At 47.6% G+C, this 18,872-nt stretch overlaps 1 non-coding gene across 1 annotated transcript; it reads right to left on the reverse strand.

Moving 5' to 3' along the window:
* Window positions 1–10,834: 10,834 nt before the first annotated feature.
* On the reverse strand, window positions 10,835–10,953 carry LOC134939147 (5S ribosomal RNA). Its single transcript, XR_010181386.1, has one exon. It is a non-coding gene; the product is annotated as a 5S ribosomal RNA (ribosomal RNA).
* Between the last annotated feature and the right edge of the window lie 7,919 nt (window positions 10,954–18,872).

The following is an 18,872-nucleotide window of genomic DNA, read 5'->3' on the forward strand; positions in this document are numbered from 1 at the left end:
TTACCCAGGTAGTGCTGCATGTCCAATGCCAGTGATAGCTTATACCTCAGTGCTGCTGCCTGGTTCATTCCATGTGTATCGTCCTGGGCTCCTGTCCTGCATATGCTGCCATTTCTGTTTCCAGTTACTACGTTCTTGTGGAATTTTATTTTTGTATCTAGTAACTGCAAGTACTACTATTTCTACACAGTGACTTCCATCCATGCTGATTATCAACTGCAAAGCCATATGTGTCCATCCTTACTCAGTGATTACCACCTGCTATTCAGGTGTATTCTGTGCTGGACTTTATGCTGTTATTATTGCTGAAAGCTATTCAATTTACATACTGTGTGGATTCTGAGTTGTTGCCATTACTACATACCTCCCTACATGACTCTTCTAGGAGGGACAAATCGCTCTGCTTCTGGACTTTTATCTTATTTTATGACTGCGAACACCTGTATTAAAAAAGTTAATGGACAAGAAAGGTGTTTTAATCAAAGATGATGGCAATCATACATAAGAGGGAAGTTGAGGAGCAAAGCGTTCTGTCTGGAGAGGGTCATGCTGGGAGATATGTTACTACACGTTTTACAGTTGTGGATAATTGTGTTTTTTTTTACCAATCCTGATGCTCAGACTTGCAATTAACCCTGCTCATGCTGGTTCTGCAGACTACCTCTACTCTTCCAGTGTATGTGTATTTACTCCAGCCATATCTTGCTGTCACCCTTGTATTGAATGAGCCCCTACTGTCTGAGCTTAAGTCCAGGTGACAGCCTAAGTACTGGTGTGTATAAAACTCCATGGGAACAATATGTTGTGGTTATTGGCAGAAGATTTCAGTAGAAGGCTCTAGGGGTCTCACTCATATGCCAGGGTCTTTCATAACAGGGTCCAGATAGGCGATAACAAATTCAGGGACAAAGAAGTTCAGATTAGAATGGAGATCTGCTTTTGTTTCTTAAAACTGGTAGAATAAAAGAATTGCAGAGATTTAGAAGGCAGGCACGGGTAAATATGTTTAAAATGAGTTACCTGTTATAAAATTATATCAGCATTTTGTCACAAAGAATTACAGTGCTATAGTTATCTTATTGGGAGAGTTTAGCCCTTAGCCTTTAGACTCTAAGGGGTTTATTTAAGAAGCTTTGGGTTATAAAACCGCCACTTCTGATCATGTTTAGGACTATGCCCAAAATTTAAAAGGGCAATGCTTTTATTACCCATCTCTAGCTAGTAAAAGCATTGCCTTTTTAAATATTGGGTATAAACACAAACAGTAGTGCTGGTTTTTACAACCCAATGTTTCCTAAATTAACCACTAAGTGTAGTGGAAGATCATATTGAGAAGAGCACTGAGAGACCAGGGGCAAGGTGAGCAGCACATGGATACTAAAAATGACCAAACTGCAGTAGAATTGGAGGACAACTGGAAGATTGCCAATGTGAGAGCGGAGTAAGGGTGAATAAAACCATAACAGTAAAATCATGGCAAGGGAGAGGTATTGCCGAGGGGTTGATGCCTCGATGAATGACCAAAGCCACAAAGATCCCTAAGGAGAAAACCTAGGGTGAGGTCATGGAAATGACAGGACACACCAGGGAATGTGTAAAAACCATAGTAACAAGTAGGGATGATGAGTAAGTGGAGAGAGAGGAAAAGCAAAAAGAAAACGAGGTAAGGAGGGAGCAGGAACAGCTGCTATGAGAGGGGGAGGGGAAGCAAATATACCAGAGAAGGCCATAGGGCTTAGAATAAATATTGTAATAATACAGAAGGGACCTTCTGATCCCATCACCAAGGGCATATAATCATTCAAAAATCTCTCCTGAAGAGGACCACACCAGTTACATATACACATCCCAGTGCAGGGAATCCAATGGATAATGGACTGGGAGAGGAGGATTTTGAAAATGTAAAATCAAATGTGGAAATCCCATAGATAGTGACCCTGATCCTTTGTTGTATGCTATGCCACTGCGGCAGGGCAAACGCGCAATGTGTGATTACGCTCATAGTGAGTATTCAATCGCAAGTGAATGACAAGAAGTGGCCGTTTCGTGGGAGGTAATGGGGAGTGGTGGCAAAAACACCCCCATCTCCAGCGTGTCAGTGAGTCTGTATTAAAAGATCTACAGTAATTAAACTGACAGCCAATAGGTATAAGGTCAACTGGTCAAAAGGTCAACAGGTTAAAGGTAGACGGTATATAAGGTTGACAGGTAAAAAGGTGGACACAAAAATGCTTGACACTTTTTTTAAGGGGTTATGTTCATTGTTTAACCATAGTAGAAACGCTTCACCCGCCATGCTTCCGGCTTACTACAGGTAATCATTTGTGACATGGATTGTAAATTAAGCAAAAGTTGAAAAAAAACTGAATCCCCTTCAAATTTTTAACTATTGTCATGTCGACCCTTTGAACCCATCAAACAGAGGCCTGTTGACCTATCATCCTGATACCGTCTTAGTTGTAGCATCTATTCTGAGTGACCACAGACTCATTGCTTTCTGAGTAGGGGGAGAATTGGGCAGATGACAGCTCTGGGAAGAAAATGGTGTGATAAGAAACATACATAATATGGGACTGTCAGTCTCTACTGATTCCCTGAATTAATATCTGATCAAATAACTCACAATACATGACCGTTGTCAGCTCCTGGCTACCTATACCTGTTACAGACCGCACTCTGCTCACCTGTGACTGGGAATTTTACTGTACGGGGAACCTCAAGATTCCACCACTCAATTTTGCACTCCCCTACCTCAGGCTCCTGCTTCAGTCATAAATCTGCTGCCCTGCTTTGTAGGTCAAATCTCCCAGATTGTTTAGCTTATGTCAGGGGTGACAGTGACACTAAGGAGTTTGTTTGCAAAAACAGTGATTTGCTGTAGCTGCTGAGTAGTCACTGCTGACAACTCTCATTATCCTCCCTTGTGGGAACCCTTGACAGGAGAGAGAGACAGCAGCACATGATCACACACAGCAGGGTCCTCTTATCTGTACTGGTGTGCACTCATCCATAGTATGCTGCTGCTGCTGTTAAAGGTAAGAATCGTTAGTAATCTTTCTGTAGTTAAACACATTTCTTTAATTAGACTATCTGGTGTCAGTAATGAGTCTGTTAATGCTGTAATGGTATGGAAAACAACACATACAATAAATATAGTTAGTGTCTACAAGATAGGAAAAAAACGGATAATTCGAGACAACAGTCTCAAATTTCACAAACCGGCGCTGATTAGTTATGTTTCATTAAAACCAGCGTCTCTTTAAAGCTGCTGAGTAAAACAGCTTGCTAAGCTGCACAACAAAAGCAATTAGAACAATGAAAAATAACTCTGCGCTTAGAAACACTTTATGGATTTATATACGTGTGGTCTGTCATGTAGAATAAATAACTCAGTGAGACTTTGTATATTGATACTTTTTATCAAAGATTGTTAATATGTAACATTTATCACAACATACAAGTATTAGTAATTTAGTAGCTATTATACATAAAAGATCTAGTAAATAGTAAATGAGTGATTAAAAGCTTGTAAATCAGCACTAAAAGTTACACTTTGTATAAAGGTATAATTGAATATTTATAGACACATCATAACAAGGTGTAAAATGTTACTCTCCTATTTGGTATTTATATATAGTTGCACTGGCGTCCCAGTGTATTACTAAAATGAATGTCCTGCAACCAGGGCCGTAACTACGTGTGTGCCAAGGGGGCTTGGCACACAGCGCAGTTGCCCTGGGGGCGCACGGCCAGCGGCATGTAATGAGTCAAATTGACTCATTACATGCCGCCTCTGAACTGCGCCGTGCTGGAGGAGAGAAGACAGGAGCGCCGGGCAGCGGAGGAGGAGGGAGGGGGAGCAGAGAGCCGCAGCAGCGCTATTTGATTGGTAGTAAGCGCTGCTGCAGCATCCCCCTCTCCTTCTGTATTGGCTGCCTGGTGCTGCTGTGGATGCATCCCAGCATCCACAGCAGCGCCGGGCAGCCAATACAGAAGGAGAGGGGGATGCTGCAGCAGCGCTTACTACCAATCAAATAGCGCTGCTGCGGCTCTCTGCTCCCCCTCCCTCCTCCTCCTTCTCAACTGACTTCACACTGCACCGAGAGGGAGCTGCACGAGGAGCCTGTCAGCGGGGAGAAGGTAAGTATGTCTCTCTCTCTCTCTCTCTCCTGCAATGTGTAAAAATGGGTCCCATCTGCTGCAATGTGTAAAAAGGGGTCCCATCTGCTGCAATGTGTAAAAAGGGGTCCCGTCTGCCGCAATGTGTAAAAAGGGGTCCCGTCTGCCGCAATGTGTAAAAAGGGGTCCCGTCTGCCGCAATGTGTAAAAAGGGGTCCCGGCTGCCGCAATGCGTAAAAAGGGGTCCCGGCTGCCGCAATGCGTAAAAAGGGGTCCCGTCTGCCGCAATGCGTAAAAAGGGGTCCCGTCTGCCGCAATGCGTAAAAAGTGGTCCCGGCTGTCGCAATGTGTAAAAAGGGGGACTGGCTGCCGTAATGTGTAAAAAGGGGTCCTGACTGCCGCAATGTGTAAAAAGGGGTCCTGGCTGCCGCAATGTGTAAAAAGGGAGACTGGCTGCCGTAATGTGTAAAAAGGGGTCCTGGCTGCCGCAATGTGTAAAAAGGGGGACTGGCTGCCGTAATGTGTAAAAAGGGGTCCTGGCTGCCGCAATGTGTAAAAAGGGGGACTGGCTGCCGCAATGTGTAAAAAGGGGGATGCTGTCTGCTGTAATGTATAAAAGGGGCTCTACCTGGTGTAGTGGCGCTACTGTGCAGCGTAATTTGAATAATGGAGACTACTGTGCACCGTAGTATGAATTGCTATTATTTTGTTGCCACGCCCCTTCCCGTGAAGCCACACCCCTATATATTTTTTGCGCGCCTATCTTGTACAAGGGGGGGGGGGCAATGTCAGTTCTTGCACACAGCGCTAAAATGCCTAGTTACGGCACTGCCTGCAACAGATTCACACTAATTACAGTCTCATGAAGACAGCATTTGCTTGAATATAATTACCCCCGTGTTGGTTCCTGACGGTTCCGTTTAGCAATATTACACGTGGTATACTTGCTGCTTAATAGCGCTGTACAGAACAGCCCCGCGCTGGGAGATGAATGTGTCCCCACTCTCCCATCGATGCTGCCCGCTGTTACACTCTACGGCTTGTTAATTGTGTAATGATATGCGGTCCTCACGGCGGAGGTCAGCCCAGAATCACCCGGCATACAGCAACAAGTCCCTGTGGTGGTTAATGCCGATGATGTTTGGTGGGATCTTGTGCATTCACCCGTGATGTTACTTGGTGATCCGGACCTTTGTAGCAGAGGACGCAGGGTTCAGCAGAGAATAGCCGGGTGTAATTACAGCGGTGTGCGGGAGCTGTTCGAAGTGGCGGTGAATACCAGTTGGAGAGTAACTTCAAAAAAGTGGGCGTCAACGCGTTTCATCTCCTAGCAACCGGAGACTTCCTCAAGATCCGTCTCCGGTTGCTAGGAGACGAAACGCATTGACGCCCACTTTTTTGAAGTTACTCTCCAACTGGTATTCACCGCCACTTCGAACAGCTCCCGCACACCGCTGTAATTACACCCGGCTATTCTCAGCTGAACCCTGCGTCCTCTGCTACAAAGGTCTGGATCACTGAGTAACATCACGGGTGAATGCACAAGATCCCACCAAACCGTATCAGCATTAACCACCACAGGGACTTGTTGCTGTATGCCAGGCGAGTCTGGGCTGACCTCCGCCGTGAGGACCGCATATCATTACACAATTAACAAGCCGTAGAGTGTAACAGCGGGCAGCATCGACGGGAGAGTGGGGACACATTCATCTCCCAGCGGGGCTGTTCTGTACAGCACTATGAAGCAGCAAGTATACCACGTGTAATATTGCTAAACGGAACCGTCAGGAACCAACACGGGGGTAATTATATTCAAGCAAATGCTGTCTTCATGAGACTGTAATTAGTGTGAATCTGTTGCAGGACATTCATTTTAGTAATACACTGGGACGCCAGTGCAACTATATATAAATACCAAATAGGAGAGTAACGTTTTACACCTTGTTATGATGTGTCTATAAATATTCAATTACACCTTTATACAAAGTGTAACTTTTAGTGCTGATTTACAAGCTTTTAATCACTCATTTACCATTAACTAGATCTTTTATGTATAATAGCTACTAAATTACTAATACTTGTATGTTGTGATAAATGTTACATGTTAACAGTCTTAGATAAAAAGTATCAATATACAAAGTCTCACTAAGTTATTTATTCTACATGACAGACCACACGTATATAAATCCATAAAGTGTTTCTAAGCGCAGAGTTATTTTTCTTTGTTCTAAGTGCCTACAAGATGCAGACAACCCGGGGTTCACAATAAAATAACATTGGATACACCGAAATCATAATTTAGGGATGAATTCATACAAGGTTGAATTGCATTTGGAATTTATTGCATATTGTATTTATCGTTAATATTGTGTGAGAAGAAAAGAAATATCACAGTGAATATATATTTCAAACAAGAAACCCCATATTGCAGACAGCAATGTTAGTTTCAATACTTGCAAAACTTCCCAAAAGATATTGCTCGGAGGCGTAGCTAGGGTTTTTGGAGCCCAGGGCAAGATCAAAAATGGCGCCCCCCCCTCCCCTCCCCAAAAACAAAACGAAAAAGGAAAGTATGTGCCCACACCACCGGTGTCACTGTATATAAAGATATGAGGGTGTGTATGTACAGATGTAGGTGCAGTGGTCGAAGAGGAATTTTTGAAGAGGGAATGAAATCAGGATTTTGGTACTTACCGATAAATCCCTTTCTCCGATTCCACAGGGGCCACTGGAGTGTAGTTACAATGGGGAGATAGTAGGTGGTATTGGTAGCTGGCACTTTAAAAATTCTCACACAGTGGCTAGCTCCTCCCCTACTATCTCCCCTCCAAGCCAGTCTACGTTAAACTGTGCCCGAGGAGAGCTGTAATAAACAAACCGTAAGGTAGAGGAGGTTAACGACGCCCTGTAAACCAGGCGAACACAAACTAAACCTGGAACAGAACCTGACAAAAAACCAGGCTAGCCTGAACCCAACAAGCAGTCATATGGTGATCTGCAATCGTTAATCAAACAAAAATCAGGAGAAACAGCGCTGGGCGGGCGTCCAGTGGCCCCTGTGGAATCGGAGAAAGGGATTTATCGGTAAGTACCAAAATCCTGATTTCTCCTTCATCCACTAGGGGCCACTGGAGTGTAGTTACAATGGGGACGTCCCAGAGCTCCCAAAAAACGGGTGGGAAAGCGCTGAGAGTCCTGTAAAAACTGCTCGGCCAAACAGTGATGCAGAGGCCGTAAAAGTGTCAAACTTGTAGAATTTGACAAAACGAATGTCGGTTTGACCAAGTAGCCGCCCGACAAAATATTCATGGAGACCCCGCGGGCGGCTGCCCACGAAGGTCTTACAATGCGCGTAAAGCGCGCTGAATTGGAAAACGGAGGTTCCCTAGTAACCGCCAAGAAGACTGTCTGATGATCAGATGTATCCAACTGTCCAGCATATGCTGGGGCCCCGGCTATTTAGTACGGGAGCATCGTCCAGAGCAAAGAAGAAAAAACACTTCATCGAATAGCCTGAGACCTCTGTAGAGAGAGTTGACGAGCCCTGACAACATTCAGAGAGGATTGAAAACCACTAGTGTCAGATTTATATGAAAAATGGACCTCCCCTCTGGAAGAAACGACCGCTGAGGCCGAAGCCGAGCCCGGGGAGTTGCCAATAGAGTACTCCCTGAACAAGAGGCCGAACTTACGGCCGCTAGGCTAATCTCATTTGGAAGAAAAGCGAAAAAGGCAGAGACCTAAAATTCCGGTCAGTGTGGTTTGAAGCGCAGCGGAGCAAAAAACCTCCCAGAGAAACCAAAGATGAATGGTAACTGGAAGAAGGGGGAAAAACCCCCTTTTATCTTCATTATGTTCCATAAAGTTTTCCCAAAGTGGCAAAAGCGAGAAGAGGTAATAGACTTCTGAAATCGGAGCCCAGTAGGCCTAACCGAACTAGGGAACTCCTCCCTTCTGAGGTCTCGTGAACAGTCACACGGGTAACCGAAACCAGTGTAAAATTGAACAAGGAGAAAAAAAAAAGGAGCCTGTTGAAGTAGACAGTCCCGTCGAGGTAGGAGCCAAGGCTCCTCTACTGACAACAGGCGTATCTGTATCTTCAAGTCATGCGTGGCCCAACCAGCGCCACCGAGAGGACTAGCACGCATAATCCCCTCCTGTGTTACTGAACATGAAGTAGAAATAGAAAAGGAGGCAGGATAGAATAACCAGAAAACTCCCCGGAGCCCTGAGGGCCTCCACGGCTACTGCCGTCCGAGAGTAATAAAGGGTTAAAGAGTCAGTCAGAACGCCCTGAGGTCGATCCGAAATCTCCGCCCACAGCGGACCAGCTGACAAAACTCCGGGGCATGTTCCCTCACCCAGGAGTCTGACCTGGTGGCTTGATCTGGAAACAAGATTGTTGTCCCCCGTTCCGAGAGGAATGGAGGCGACCACTCATTACGTCGCAACTTGACTGAAGAAATAGAGTCTCTGGTGCCGAGGAATGAAAAAACCTCTGACGGACCGTGTTGAGAAACGTCTATGCGGAGCATAAATTGGATCTGTGTCGAATCAGAAGCTCGTGGATCCTCCGGATATTCAGAAGCCACCTAATGTACAGAGTGGGATAGTAGCAGTAAATTGTCCCATTAGGGAACCAACGTCACCCACTGCCCTTGAAAAAGAGTTATTCTGTTATCTTCCTAAACTCTGTGGGAGCGGAAGAGAGAAGAGTAAAGGACTTACAGTGAAAATGAGAATCCTGTTAAGGGGGAATCTGAGAAAAGCCTGTCCAACGGAAATCAGTAAACAGGCATCTCTGAAGACAAGGGACACGTAAAACTCCCTTTCTTGTTTAAACTAGCAATCACAGACTAAAAGGATTGTAAGGCCAGAATAGGCCTGTCCGAGCCACTTGGCTTCGGAACGTGAAAAGAAAACAAAGGCCTGAGAACTGTCCTAATTCAAATGATATGTGTAAAACAGGGATCAACACCCTTTGCGGTTAGAAACCTATGGAGCGCAGCCTGCAGTATGACTCTCTTGTCATCGTAAATCAGCCGACCCATGCCGAGGGACTCCTGAGACGGTTGTAACCGCCCAAGCCTTCTCCCATCGACCTGCGCCTACCCTGGGACCCTGCAGGTGTAATGGGTGTATAGGATGACATAAAATCAGACTGGACTGAGGATGTTGAACCTCTGCTTCAGCCTTTTTACCCTGAGAACCCCTGGCGACGAAGATATCACCCGTGTGGAGTCAAAAACCTGAAAGGGCACGAAACAATCTAAAGGGAAGACCAGTAAAGGTCTGTCTTGGAGCTGGGGCAGTAGTAGGAGAAATCAAAGTGGACCTACCTCCATTGGTTCAAGAAATCCTGCAGAAAGTTCCTTCCCCAGAACCATCTGCCCCGTAGGATTTCATGTTTACTTGTCACTGTCGCAGCCCCAGAGGTCGTCGGGTTAAGACAGCCCAAGCGAAGATGCAGGGTCCGAGTCTGTAGACATGGAGACCTCCAAGGAACATAAAGCAGAATCGTGATTCTGACCTGTATCAAAGTATCAATTGATCCTGATGCGAAGCATCCTGTAACCTAGAGGACAATTGTTCCCCAACCTACCTGCTCCGGATACGGTAGAACCATGCTGCCGCATATGTCGATGGATCCCTGAGCAAGGTTGCCTCAGGAAAACGGCGGCTTGATGGACCGGCGATACACCGAGGTGTATACCCTAGAGAGGTTCTGATACCATCTCCTGCCATCTGCGGGGAAAAGATAGGAAAACGAACCCTGTTTGATACCTGATATTGTGTATTCGGGTGTCTGTCGGCCGCCTACCGGAGCCTGCCCAGCTCATCCGAAACTGAACCAGTCGCTGTCATTTTCGTCAATGGCGTGGAACCCTGATGGACTTGACGTGTCCTCCTCCTTTACCTGCAGTATCAGATGAACTGCTGTATTATGTACCTGTATATTCTGAGACACTGGTTCAGATCCACAGAAAACAGACATCAGTAATGCATGGAATGTTAGCAAAGTTTCTTTTTGGAAAGGTGTGTTTGGTCCCGCTGTGATTTGATCCTGTGACCTTGGAAACCAAAGTCCAAGGGCTTACCTGATGAGCTATTGTCTGGTTAATAGTGACATTACCTGCATCATTGATCAAACAGGGGTGTGCAGGTGCGTGGAGGGCGAAGCAGATGGCTCCGCCGCATACTTCACACCTAAGAGGGAATTCTTCGACTATCCCAGGAGAGACAAACGAAAGGAGAAAAGGTGGGTTAAATAAACAGAGCCCTACGTAAGGTCTGCACTATAATGTGTAGTGACCGATACGATTAAAATAAACTTTCTGGAGCAGCGGAGACCTGAACCAGCAACGCTGCGCTGTGGGACAGGAGTCTTAGCCCTAGGCTATAGGAGTTCTCCTTAAAGTTTTGTTTGGATTCAAACCCCTGTTCAGATACCCGCTACTAGCGTACTGAGCCGCAGCGCTATTTGTCTGATGCCTTACACGCATTCCACAATTACAAATAGCATTAGTAACTAGTGACAACAAGGAATAATAAAGGGAAGGCAACACCCCGCCCTGTATTTAGTGTACCGCTAATTAAGGTGCACCAGATGTTTCTCTGAGGTTCCGCTGGCTTTTCAAAATGGTGACCAGCCTGTGAGAAAGATGGGGGAAAATGTTATGTGCAAGATGTTGTTATTAGAAAACATTGCGGAAGTAGCCTACAGCACCTGGTATTCCCAGGCGGTCTCCCATCCAAGTACTAACCGGGCCTGACCCTGCTTAGTTTCCGAGATCAGACGAGATCGGGCGTGTTCAGGGTGGTGTGGCCGTAGGCTTTTATCCCCTATATCTGGTATTTTATGGATTTATCTATATACATACCTACACGCACTTAAATATATATATCTATATATATACATGCACAAACATAACTATATATGTATATATACCCACACACCGTAGGTAAATAAATACTGCACAGTAGATCCTTTTAATTATTATTGAGCTGAGTCCCAGCTACTGTAATAGAGCAGGTTCCCTGATTTGCAAGTAGGAAAATGCTGGGTAGAGGACTCTACTGCAGGAGGAATGTATCTATATTTCAGCAGCCTGAAGTATCGAAAAGTTACAAATCCCAGAGCTGTTGCCTAGCGACGGGGAGACCTGGGAGCCCGCTGAGTAAAGCGGGTTAACTGTTAATATACCTGGGACTTTATTTGTATTTGTCTCTGAGTATGCAAGATTAGCCCACTGGGCTATAGGAGACACTGCAAATATGAAGCCAGGTCTGTGCAGGGAGGAAATGGCCGCCAGAGTGAAACTCCTCTGGGCTATGCGATAAAATCTATATAGTGGATAACTGGATTAGTGCTGAGCCACTCTGACTATATCACATTCTCCTCAGCACCATGTGCATTAAACTCACATAAATGCCTATTACACTATAACAGTGGCCGGGGAGCGGAGAATGCTGAGCCCGCTGTACAGAGCAGGAGTTAGCTCCGCCCCCCGGCTATGGCGCCTTATTGCAAAACTAAGCGGGAAGCGAGCTGTACCCTCCGCTGGGCCTGCGAGTCACCGCCGGGGAGCGCTGAGCGCTGAGCCCGCTATACAGCGCTAGTAGAGCCCTGTATCTGCTAGCCGCCGCCGGGGAGTGTTGCGCTGAACAGAGCGCGAGTCGCCGCCTGGGAGCAGGGAGCGCTGAGCTCGCTCTACAGAGCGGGACTTAGCTCCGCCCCCTCCGTACAAGGCGCCAAATTTAAACATTGCTTTGCGCTCGAGCGGGATCCCTGTGCCGGCTCTGTGAGTCGCGCTGAGTGGGTGCGGGGGGTGCGGGGAGCTGGGGGAGCAGAGGGTTATCAGAATGACACACACCCGTTTTTCAGTCAGGGTTGTATAAACACATACTCAGCCTCCCCCAATCATCCTGTCTGTTTCTCCATGAGGAGGACAGGTAAGGATACAATAAAGTACATTACAGCCCCAGAGAGCCCTTCTGGAGTGGGTTGTACAACAATAAACAGATTGCTCTAAAAACATACATAGCCACCACAAATAAAGTATACTTCACTCACCACTGTGTTCTTGGTGGATCGGCCCCGACACACGCCGCACGCAGCGGCGTCCAGCCGGAATCTTCTGTGGTGGGGTGGTCCCGACACAAGCCGCACGCAGCGGTGTCCGACCATTTTTGATACTCACCGCTGCCATGCTGCCGGAATCTTCTGCTGGATGGAGTGGCCGCGACACGCGCCGCACGCAGCGGTGTCCGCCAACTCAGGAGAGCTCAGTGTCTCCCTCAGCCGGGGCCCATCCCTAGCCGCACGCAGCTGCGATGGGACCCCGCCGGCAGCTCCCACGGTGCAGACTGGCAGTGGCAGAGCTGCCAGTCTGTGAGTGTGTGTAAGAAAAATAAAATAATAAAGAAAAAAGAAGAAAATTCTTCAGCTAAACCCAAGTGAACCAGCTACCTCGGGCACTTAACTAAGACTGGCTTGGAGGGGAGATAGTAGGGGAGGAGCTAGCCACTGTGTGAGAATTTTTAAAGTGCCAGCTACCAATACCACCTACTATCTCCCCATTGTAACTACACTCCAGTGGCCCCTAGTGGATGAAGGAGAAATAGTGAAGGTTGCAATTATGCGCGCGCCTAAGGCGCGCTCCGGAAAAGGGGGCGTGGCCACTCAAAAGGGGCGTGGCCTTTAATGTAGTAGGTCTCCTTATACTATCTAGTACTGGTGCCCCTTTCACATTACAGCACACGGTATGAGCCAAAATTCACATTATGGGGTATATTCAAATGAAATCAGATCCATTCCGACATGCATTTGTCGGAATGAATCTGACAACCCCTATTCAAATCTCATCTCAATTCGACTTTTTCATGTGGAATTGAGATGAGTGACCCAGGAGGAGGAGAGGAGGGGGGGAGGGGAGCCACGGGGGACAGCCGCCGGCAGCCAGAGGATGTCAGTGCTACAGTAGCGCTGCAGAAGGATGTCACACAGCCGCCCGACCTCACGGCAGTGTCCACCCGGCTCCAGCAAGCTTGTTGGAGCTGGGTGGACGCTGCTGTGAGCAGCACGGCTGTGTGACATCCTGCTGTAGCGCTGATCTCCTCTGGCTGCCCGTGGCAGTCCCCCGTCTCCCTGCGGCTCTCCCCCCTTTCCTCCTCTGGGTCCGCATCTCAGTCAAACATCTTTTGATGTCTGACTGAGATGGTTGAAAAGGGGGCTGTAAGCACGTGGATCGGCAGCTATTCTGCCGATCCACGTGCTTTTTGACAAGTCAAATTCACCGAATTGGCGAACATATTGAATAGGTCGAATCACGATTCGACCTTAAAAAGTCAAAAACTGCTGTCTTTTCTACAGACGGCAGTTTTCGACTTCAATTGAATATACCCCTAAAGCACACGGTATGAGCCGAAATTCACATTATAGCACACGGTATGAGCCGAAATTCACATTATAGAGTGAGGGGATCCTACCCCCCTCAATTAACTAATCCTGTGGGGCCCTTAATTAACTAATCCTGTGGGGCACTGTGGTGAGGGGAGCCTACCCCCTTAATTTACTATTTGCAGAGTTTAGCAGCGGAAGGTTTGCAGCGGTTTCTCACCCCAAGCTGCCGCGCTTCTGCCACCTCCGACACTCAACGTCTTCGGCGCCACCTGGGATGCAGAGCACCGCACCGGGGATGCACCCTTTTCAGTGTGGTCTGCTGCGCTATGTAGGGGGATCTTCTCTCCTGATGCAGGATCCTGAAGTGCGCCGTCCTCCCCGTTGTTCTGCACCATCTTCTTTAAGCCAGCCAGGGTCTTCTGTGGGTCCTTGCTCCGGTAAGCGGGTGTCCTCCGCGATGCCGGTGATCCCGTTGCTGGTCAGTCTCCTCCTTTGCTGCAGGGTCCCGCTCCACTGAAGGTTGGATGTCCTTCCCCGGTCCTGAGGCTGGCTGGACTCCTCCTCTTCTGCGGCGTCTTCTCCACTCAGCGCGGACGGCTCTGGTTGCTCTGGTGACAGGCACAGGCAGCTCCTCCCTGGCGTTGGTCCTCTCCTGGTCCTGCGGCTTGCTCCCTTGCATCTCTTCAGCTTGTGCGCATGTCTCAGCTCCTCCTCCTTCGGTCTTCGTGAGTCCTCCACGCTGGGTGCAGTAGTCATTCAGGATAACATAATTTATGTTATTCTAGACAACTGTACCCTTTCCCCTACTTATGTACACAATACCCCAAACATCTTACTAAACAGTTTCTATCTGAGATACTGATAACAGGAACATATATTATAATCAGCCATCCTAAAATAAGATTTTACTTACCGATAAATCTATTTCTCATAGTCCGTAGTGGATGCTGGGGACTCCGTCAGGACCAGGGGGATAGCGGCTCCGCAGGAGACAGGGCACAAAAGCAAGCTTTTAGGATCACATGGTGTGTACTGGCTCCTCCCCCTATGACCCTCCTCCAAGCCTCAGTTAGGTACTGTGCCCGGACGAGCGTACACAATAAGGAAGGATCTTGAATCCCGGGTAAGACTCATACCAGCCACACCAATCACACCGTACAACTTGTGATTTGAACCCAGTTAACAGTATGATAACAATGAAGTAGCCTCTAAAAAAGATGGCTCACAACAATAATAACCCGATTTTTTTTTTTTTGTAACAAAAACTATGTACAAGTAATGCAGACACTCCGCACTTGGGATGGGCGCCCAGCATCCACTACGGACTATGAGAAATAGATTTATCGGTAAGTAAAATCTTATTTTCTCTAACGTCCTAGTGGATGCTGGGGACTCCGTCAGGACCATGGGGATTATACCAAAGCTCCCAAACGGGCGGGAGAGTGCGGATGACTCTGCAGCACCGAATGAGAGAACTCCAGGTCCTCCTCAGCCAGGGTATCAAATTTGTAGAATTTAGCAAACGTGTTTGCCCCTGACCAAGTAGCTGCTCGGCCAAGTTGTAAAGCCGAGACCCCTCGGGCAGCCGCCCAAGATGAGCCCACCTTCCTTGTGGAATGGGCATTTACAGATTTTGGCTGTGGCAGGCCTGCCACAGAATGTGCAAGCTGAATTGTACTACAAATCCAACGAGCAATAGTCTGCTTAGAAGCAGGAGCACCCAGCTTTTTGGGTGCCTACAATATAAACAGCAAGTCAGACTTTCTGACTCCAGCCGTCCCGGAATTATATATATATATATATTTTCAGGGCCCTGACAACGTCTAGCAACTTGGAGTCCTCCAAGTCCCTAGTAGCCGCAGGCACCACAATAGGTTGTTTCAGGTGAAACGCTGACACCACCTTAGGAAGAAACTGGGGACGAGTCCGCAGTTCTGCCCTGTCCGAATGGAAAATCAAATATGGGCTTTTGTAAGACAAAGCCGCCAATTTTGACAATCGCCTGGCCGAGGCCAGGGCCAACAGCATGGTCACTTTCCATGTGAGATATTTCAAATCCACAGATTTGAGTGGTTCAAACCAATATGATTTGAGGAATCCCAACACTACGTTGAGATCCCACGGTGCCACTGGAGGCACACAAGGGCTGTATATGCAATACTCCCTTGACAAACGTCTGGACTTCAGGAACTGAAGCCAATTCTTTCTGGAAGAAAATCTATAGGGCCGAAACTTGAACCTTAATGGACCCCAATTTGAGGCTCATAGACACTCCTGTTTGCAGGAAGTGCAGAAATCGACCTAGTTGAAATTTTTTCGTGGGGCCCTCCTGGCCTCACCCACGCAACATATTTTTACCACATGTGGTGATAACGTTGTGCGGTCACCTCCTTCCTGGCTTTGACCAGGGTAGGTATGACCTCTTCCGGAATGCCTTTTCCCTTAGGATCCGGCGTTCAAACCGCCATGCCGTCAAACGCAGTCGCGGTAAGTCTTGGAACAGACAAGGTCCCTGCTGGAGCAGGTCCTTTCTTAAAGGCCGATGCCACGGTTCCTCTTGGAACAGACATGGTACTTGCTGAAAGCAAATCCCTTCTTAGCTCCCGAGGCCATTAGTCCTCTGTGAGCATCTCTTGAAGTTCCGGTTACCAAGTCCCTCTTGGCCAATCCGGAGCCACGAGTATAGTTCTTACTCCTCTATGTCTTATAATTCTCAATACCTTGGTTATGAGAAGCAGAGGAGGGAACACATACACCGACTGTTACACCCACGGTGTTACCAGGACGTCCACAGCTATCGCCTGAAGGTCTCGTGACCTGGCGCAATACCTGTCCCATTTTTTTTGTTCGGGCGGGACGCCATCATGTCCACCTTTGGTCTTTCCCAACGGTTCACAATCATGCGGAAAACTTCCCGATGAAGTTCCCACTCTCCCGGGTGGAGGTCGTGCCTGCTGAGGAAGTCTGCTTCCCAGTCGTCCACTCCCGGAATGAACACTGCTGACAGTGCTATCACATGATTTTCCGCCTAGCGAAAAATCCTTGCAGTTTTGCCACTGCCCTCCTGCTTCTTGTGCCGCCCTTTCTGTTTACGTGGGCGACTGCCGTGATGTTATCCCACTGGATCAATACCGGCTGACCTTGAAGCAGAGGTCTTGCTAAGCTTAGAGCATTATAAATTCGCTCTTAGCTCCAGTATATTTATGTGGAGAGAATTCTCCAGACTTGATCACACTCCTTGTGTGACTGCTCCCCAGCCTCTCAGGCTGGCCTCCGTGGTCACGAGCATCCAATCCTGAATGCCGAATCTGCGGCCCTCTAGAAGATGAGCACTCTGTAATCACCACAGGAGAGACACCCTTGTCCTTGGATATAGGGTTATCCGCTGATGCATCTGAAGATGCGATCCGGACCATTTGTCCAGCAGATCCCACTGAAGAGTTCTTGCGTGAAATCTGCCGAATGGAAGCGCTTCGTAATAAGCCACCATTTTTACCAGGACTCTTGTGCAATGATGCACTGACACTTTTCCTGGTTTTAGGAGGATCCCGATTAGCTCGGATAACTCCCTGGCTTTCTCCTCTGGGAGAAACACCTTTTCCTGGACTGTGTCCAGAATCATCCCTAGGACCAGCAGACGTGTCGTCGGAACAACTGCGGTTTTGGAATATTTAGAATCCACCCGTGCTGTCGTAGAACTACTTGAGATAGTGCTACTCCGACCTCCAACTGTTCTCTGGACCTTGTTCTTATCAGGAGGTCGTCCATTTTCTTTGAAGACGAATCCTCCTTTCGGTCATTACCTTGGTAAGGACCCGGGGTGCCTTGGACAATCCAACGGCATCGTCTTGAAACTGATAGTGACAGTTCTGTACCACGAACCTGAGGTACCCTTGGTGAGAAAAGGCAAATTTTGGGACATGGAGGTAAGCATCCCTGATGTCCCGGGACACCATATAGTCCCCTTGTTCTTTGCTATCACTGCTCTGAGTGACTCCATCTGGATTTGAACCCTTGTAAGTGTTCAAATTTTTCAGATTTAGAATAGGTCTCACCTAGCCTTCAGTACCACCATATAGTGTGGAGTAATACCCCTTTCCTTGTTGTCGGAGGGGTAAATTTATTATCACCTGCTGGGAATACAGCTTGTGAATTGTTTTCAATACTGCCTCCCTGTCGGAGGGAGACATTGGTACAGCAGACTACAGGAACCTGCGAGGGGGGAAACCTCTCGACATTCCAATCTGTACCCCTTGGATACTACTTGTAGGATCCAGGGGTCCTGTACGGTCCCAGCGTCATGCTGAGAACTTGGTAGAAGCGGTGGAGGGCTTCTGTTCCTGGGAATGGGCTGCCTGCTGCAGTCTTCTTCCCTTTCCTCTATCCCTGGGCAGATATGACTCTTATAGGGACGAAAGGACTGAGGCTGAAAAGACGGTGTCTTTTTCTGCAGAGATGTGACTTAGGGTAAAAAACGGTGGATTTTCCAGCAGTTGCCCTGGCCACCAGGTCCCATGGACCGGCCCCAAATAACTCCTCCCCTTTATACGGCAATACATCTTTGTGCCGTTTGGAATCTGCATCACCTGACCACTGTCGTGTCCATAAACATCTTCTTGCAGATATGGACATCGCATTTACTCTTGATGCCAGAGTGCAAATATCCCTCTGCGCATCTCGCATATATAGAAATGCATCCTTTAAATGCTCTATAGTCAATAAAATACTGTCCCTGTCAAAGGTATCAATATTTTTAGTCAGGGAATCAGACCAAGCCACCTCAGCTCTGCACATCCAGGCTGAGGCGATCGCTGGTCGCAGTATAACACCAGCATGTGTGTGTATACTTTTTAGGATATTTTTCAGCCTCCTATCAGCTGGCTCCTTAAGTACGGCCCTATCCGTAGATGGTACCGCCACTTGTTCTGATAAGCGTGTGAGCGCCTTATCCACCCTGAGGGGTGTTTCCCACCGCGCCTTAACTTCTGGCGGGAAAGGGTATACCGCCAATAATTTTCTATCGGGGGAAACCCACGCATCATCACACACTTCATTTAATTTATCTGATTCAGGAAAAACTACAGGTAGTTTTTTCACCTCACACATAATACCCTTTTTTGTGGTACTTGGAGTATCAGAAATATGTAACACCTCCTTCATTGCCCTTACGTGTGGCCCTAAAAGAAAATACGTTTGTTTCTTCACCGTCGACACTGAAATCAGTGTCCGTGTCTGTGTCGACCGACTGAGGTAAATGGGCATTTTACAGCCCCTGACGGTGTTTGAGATGCCTGGACAGATACTAATTTGTTCGCCGGCTCTCTCATGTCGTCAACCGGCTTGCAGCGTG

Source organism: Pseudophryne corroboree, chromosome 6 (genome assembly GCF_028390025.1).
Source record: "Pseudophryne corroboree isolate aPseCor3 chromosome 6, aPseCor3.hap2, whole genome shotgun sequence".
Classification (NCBI taxonomy): Eukaryota; Metazoa; Chordata; class Amphibia; order Anura; family Myobatrachidae; genus Pseudophryne; species Pseudophryne corroboree.